The 6,000-nt window shown below is 38.8% G+C and overlaps 1 pseudogene; it reads right to left on the bottom strand.

The window, feature by feature from the left end:
- Nucleotides 1-1,632: 1,632 nt before the first annotated feature.
- On the bottom strand, nt 1,633-1,714 carry LOC140849806 (U4 spliceosomal RNA; annotated as a pseudogene).
- Nucleotides 1,715-6,000: the final 4,286 nt, after the last annotated feature.

Below are 6,000 nucleotides of genomic sequence, written 5' to 3'. Positions count from 1 at the left end.
GGCCAGTTAGCTCTCTACAGAGAAAAGATCCATTCCTTGGCTGTAAGCTCCGCACTAATTCAGGTCTCCTGAACACAGGTTATTGATCATGTGGATAGTTCAGTATTATCTATTAAGACTATTGGAAGAATGACTCAAAGCAATTTTTCTCCTGACATGGGAAATCAGATAAGTAACAATAAGAAATAATAGTTACCCTTGCTAAGCCCTTACTCTATGCTTAAGCTCTCTATATGTATTGTCTCATTTAATTCTCCTAAAATTGCCATTTTCAGGAAACAAGTAGGCTTTAAAAATGTAAGTAGATTGCCATATAAGTCAAACAAATATTAAGCAATAAAGTTGGAATTTGAGCCCCAAATACTACTACTACTACTACTACTACTAACAATAATTTACATTTGTTTAGCATTTTTTGGTTTACTAGTGGCATTTACATACATTCTTTCACTTATTCTTCCCAGTCTGTCTTGTGAGATAGTTAGGAGTTATCATACTATTTTTATAGATGTGGGAATGGTCATTCAGCTTGTAGGTGTCACAGAACATATTCAAAGCTAAGCGCTGGCTCCAGGTTTCAGGACATTTCAACTATAGACCAGCTGAAGCCAGGCATGTGTATTTATTGTAAAGTTAAAGTCTGTACAGTACAAAATGAAATGTGGATTTCATAAATATCTACATTACTCAGGCCTATAGGGCCCAGATGCTTCACTTTTGCTTAATGAAATTAAAACATGAATGTAATGTTATAAAAAAATAGCATATATAAATTTTTTTATTAAGGTATCATTGATATACACTCTTCTGAAGATTTCACAAGAAAAACAATGTGGTTATTACTTTCACTCTTATTATCAAATCCCCCTCCATACCCCTTTGCACTCCCTGTCCATCAGTGTAGTAAGATGCCACAGTCACCACTTGTCTTCTCTGTGCTACACTGTCCTCCCTGTGACCCCACACACACCATGTGCACTAATCACGATACCCCACAATCCCCTTCTCTGTCCCTCCACAGCTGCCCTCCCCCACACCTCCCTTTTGGTAACCACTAGTCCCTTCCTGGAGTCTGTGAGTTTGCTGCTGTTTTGTTCCTTCAGTTTTGCTTCGCTGTTATGCTCCACAAATGAGGGAAATCATTTGGTATTTGTCTTTCTCTGCCAGACTTATTTCACTGAGCATAATGCCCTCTAGCTCCCTCCATGTTGTTGCAAATGGTAGGATTTGTTTCTTTCATATGGCTGAATAGTATTCCATTGTGCATATGTACCACCTCTTCTTTCCATTCATCTACTGATGGACACTTAGGTTGCTTCCATATCTTGGCTATTGTAAATAGTGCTGTGATAAACATAGGGGTGCATATGTCTTTCTGAATCTGAGAAATTATATTCTTTGGGTAAATTCCTAGGAGTGGAACTCTGGGGTCAAATGGTATTTCTATTTTTAGTTTTTTGAGGAACCTCCATATTGCTTTCTGCAATGATTGAATGAGCTTACATTACCACCAGCAGTGTAGGAGGGTTCCCCTTTATCCACATCCTTGCCAACATTTGTTGTTCTTAGTCTTTTTGATACTGGCCACCCTAACTGGTGTGAGGTGATATCTCATTGTGTATTTTTTTTTTTTTTTTTTTTTTTTTTTTTCAATTAGCAATAATCGCGCCTCGGATAAACCTCATTGGCTACGATACTGCCACTGCGCAAAGCTCATTGTGTATTTTTATTTGCATTTCCCTGATAATTAGTGACCCACTGATTAATTACCATGTGTCTGTTGGCTATCTGAATTTCTTCTTTGGAGAAGTGTCTGTTCATATCCTCCGCCCACTGGAGAAGTGTAGGATTAGCATTCATATCCTCTGCCCATTTTTAAATCAGGTTATTTGCTTTTTGTGTGTTGAGGTGTGTGAGTTCTTTATATATTTTGGATGTTAACCCCTTGTTGGATATGTCATTTACAAATATATTCTCCCATACTGTATGATGCCTTTTTGTTCTGTTGACGGCGTCCTTTGCTGTACAGAAGCTTTTAAGTTTGATGTAGTCCCATGTGTTCATTTTTGCTTTTGTTTCCCTTGCTCGAGGAGATGCATTCAGAAAAAAGTTGGTCATATTTATATTCAGGAGATTTTGCCTATGTTGTCTTCTAAGAGTTTTATGGTTTCATGATTTACATTCAGGTCTTTGATCCATTTCAAGTTTACTTTGGTGTATGGTGTTAAGCAATGATCCAATATCATTCTCTTGCGTGTAGCTGTCCAGTTTTGCCAACACCAGTTGTTGAAGAGGCTGTCATTTACCTCTTGTATGTCCATGGCTCCTTTATCATGTATTAATTGACCATATATGCTTGGGTTTATGCTGGGGCTCTCTAGTGTGTTCCATTGGTCTATGGGTCTGTTCTTGTGCCAGTACCAAATTGTCTTGGTTACTGTGGGTTTGTAGTAGAGCTTGAAGTTGAGAAGCGTAATCCCCCCAGCTTTATTCTTCCTTTTCAGGAATTCTTTGGTTATTCGGGGTCTTTTGTGGTTCCATATGAATTTTAGAACTATTTGTTCCAGTTCATTGAAGAATGCTGTCAGTATTTTGATAGGGATTACATTGAATCTGTATATTGCTTTAGGCAAGATGGCCTTTTTTTTTTTTTTTTTTGAGAGGGCATCTCTCATATTTATTGATCAAATGGTTGTTAACAACAATAAAATTCAGTATAGGGGGGTCAATGCTCAATGTACAATCATTAATCCATCTCAAGCCTAATTCTCGTCAGTCTCCAATCTTCTGAAGCATAACGAACAAGTTCTTACATGGTGAACGAATTCTTACAGAGTGAATAAATTCTTACATGGTGAACAGTACAAGGGCAGTCATCACAGAAACTTTCGGTTTTGATCATGCAATATGACCTATAAACCATCAGGTCAAATATGAATATTCATTTGATTTTTGTACTTGATTTATATGTTGATCCCACATTTCTCCTATTATTATTATTATTTTTATTTTTAATAAAATGCTGAAGTGGTAGGTAGATGCAAGATAAAGGTAGAAAACATAGTTTAGTGCTGTAAGAAGGCAAATGTAGATGATCAGATGATCAGGTGTGTGCCTATGGACTAAGTATTAATCCAGGCTAGACAAGGGCAGCAAGACATCCACGGATGCAGAAGATTTCTCTCAAAGCAGGGGGGGTGAGGTTCTGAGCCTCACCTCTGTTGATCCCCAAGTTCTCACCTGATGGCCCCCCTGCGACTGTGCCTGTCTTAGGTTGTTCCTCCCTTGAGGAATCTTACCCGTCTCTGGCTAACCAGTCATCTTCCGGGGCCATACAGGGAAATGTAAAGTTGGTAAGTGAGAGAGAAGCCATATTGTTTGCAAAGGTTAGCTTTTTACTTCTTTGCAGATTTATGCCCTGTGGCTTCTATGCCCAGCACTTGTCTCGAGGTATCTTTACCACCTGGAGGAATTATGATACTCGGTAAATTCGATATGAGGCACGAATTCTATTTAAAGTTTGTAATTAGGAAGGAAGAAGAAAAGCTATAGATGTAGCATATGAAGGAAACTTGGGAGGATTGATTATTTCTTTGACATATCTTCTTGTATAGTACCTTAAGTATGTATAGGTTTTAAACTACTAACTAATTTGCACACACATATTGACATAATAGGAATACGGTGACATAAACAAAGCAAATCTATAATTACCAGCCATCTCCAGTGAAGCCAAGAAAACTATTTAGGCACCCTAGGCATTTGTGAAAATTTATCTATGATATGATGGATATTTTCCAACTGTACTTGAACCATCAGACAAATTAAAGCAGCCCATTTCTGGGATCTGTTCACATCCCATATGTTCTTTTAACCATAGATAGTCTATAGTCATGAGATTTTGGGGTGCTACAACTTGCACCCCTCCCAACTCCTGGTTGAGTTCCAACAGTACAGATCCAGTCAAATTCGTTGTCTCACTGTATGCACATGCCAGCCTAGACATCTCCCTCCTCCTTCTTATGGCAAGTCCAGGAGATGGTGGGCTGGATGCAGCCACAACCGCAGCATCATCCGGATCCCTGTGGAGGCTTTTTGATGATCATCCCCCGGCACGAGTCCTCCAGAGAGTGCTGATGCCGGAAGCTCCTCCTCATATCGTATCTTAGTTCATTTTCTGGGTATCCAAGCTAGGCCTTGATCTTCTGCGTAGAAACAAACAGACCCTTTGCCCACACTTTGACATGCCCTCTATACCACTATGCAGAACTCATTGGAGGTCAGCACACAGTAACTGCTTTTTTTTTTTTTTTTTTAATTAAGAGAAAGGAATATTATCAGAAAAGAGTACCTCCATAGCTGATCATCTGACACCCTTTAAGTGATCAACATTAAGGATATTTAAAGCATGCGTTGATCTTTGATTTACCAATAGTTTTATCCTGTTAAGGAGTAATCCCCCTTTTCTTTCTTTCTTTCTTTTTTTTTTTTTAAATTTTTAATCTACACTTACCTGAAGAATACTATGTTTACTATGCTCTCCCCTATATCAGGTCCCCCCTAACAACCACATTACGGTTACTGTCCATCAGCTTAGCAAAATGTTGTAGAGTCACTACTTGTCCTCTCTGTGTTGTGCAGTCCACCCTCCCCTTTCTCCCTCCCCCCCATGCATGCTAATCTTAATACCCCCCTTCTTCTTCCCCCCCCTTATCCCTCCCTGCCCACCCATCCTCCCCAGTTCCTTTCCCTTTGGTACCTGTTAGTCCATTTTTGGGTTCTGTAATTCTGCTGCTGTTTTGTTCCTTCAGTTTTTCCTTTGTTACTATACTCCTCAGATGAGTGAAATCATTTGGTATTTCTCTTTCTCCGCTTGGCTTATTTCACTGAGCATAATACTCTCCAGCTCCATCCATGTTGCTGCAAATGGTTGGATTTTTCCACTTCTTATGGCTGAGTAGTATTCCATTGTGTATATGTACCACATCTTCTTTATCCATTCATCTACAGATGGACATTTAGGTTGCTTCCAATTCTTGGCTATTGTAAATAGTGCTGCGATAAACATAGGAGTGCATCTGTCTTTCTCAAACTTGATTGCTGCGTTCTTAGGGTAAATTCCTAGGAGTGGAATTCCTGGGTCAAATGGTAGGTCTGTTTTGAGCATTTTGATGCACCTCCATACTGCTTTCCACAATGGTTGAACTAATTTACATTCCCACCAGCAGTGTAGGAGGGTTCCCCTTTCTCCACAGCCTCGCCAACATTTGTTGTTGTTTGTCTTTTGGATGGCAGCTAAGATGGCCTTTTTGACAATATTAATTCTTCCTATCCATGAGCATGGGATGTGTTTCCATTTATTGGTATCTTCTTTAATTTCTCTCATGAGTGTCTTGTAGTTTTCAGAGTATAGGTCTTTCACCTCCTTGGTTAGGTTTATTCCTAGGTATTTTATTCTTTTTGATGCGATTGTGAATGGAATTGTTTTCCTGATTTCTCTTTCTGCTAGTTCATCATTAGTGTATAGGAATGCAACAGATTTCTGTGTATAAATTTTGTATCCTGCAACTTTGCTGAATTCAGATATTAGTTCTAGTAGTTTTGGAGTGGATTCTTTAGGGTTTTTTTATGTACAATATCATGTCATCTGCAACAAGGACAGTTTAACTTTTTCCTTGCCAATCTGGATGCCTTTTATTTCTTTGTGTTGTCTGATTGTCATGGCTAGGGCCTTTAGGACTGTGTTGAATAAAAGTGGGGAGAGTAGGTATCCTTGTCTTGTTCCCTGTCTTAAAGGAAAAGCTTTCAGCTTCTTTCTGTTAAGTATGATGTTGGCTGTGGGTTTGTCATATATGGCTTTTATTATGTTGAGGTACTTGCCCTCTATACCCATTTTGTTGAGAGTTTTTATCATGAATGGGTGTTGAATTTTTTGAAATCCTTTTTCCACATCTGTGAAGATGATCATGTAGTTTTTGTCCTTCTTTTTGTTGATGTGGT

Source organism: Manis javanica, chromosome 5, assembly GCF_040802235.1.
Source record: "Manis javanica isolate MJ-LG chromosome 5, MJ_LKY, whole genome shotgun sequence".
Lineage (NCBI taxonomy): Eukaryota > Metazoa > Chordata > Mammalia > Pholidota > Manidae > Manis > Manis javanica.
This window is presented reverse-complemented; position numbering and strand designations above follow the sequence as displayed.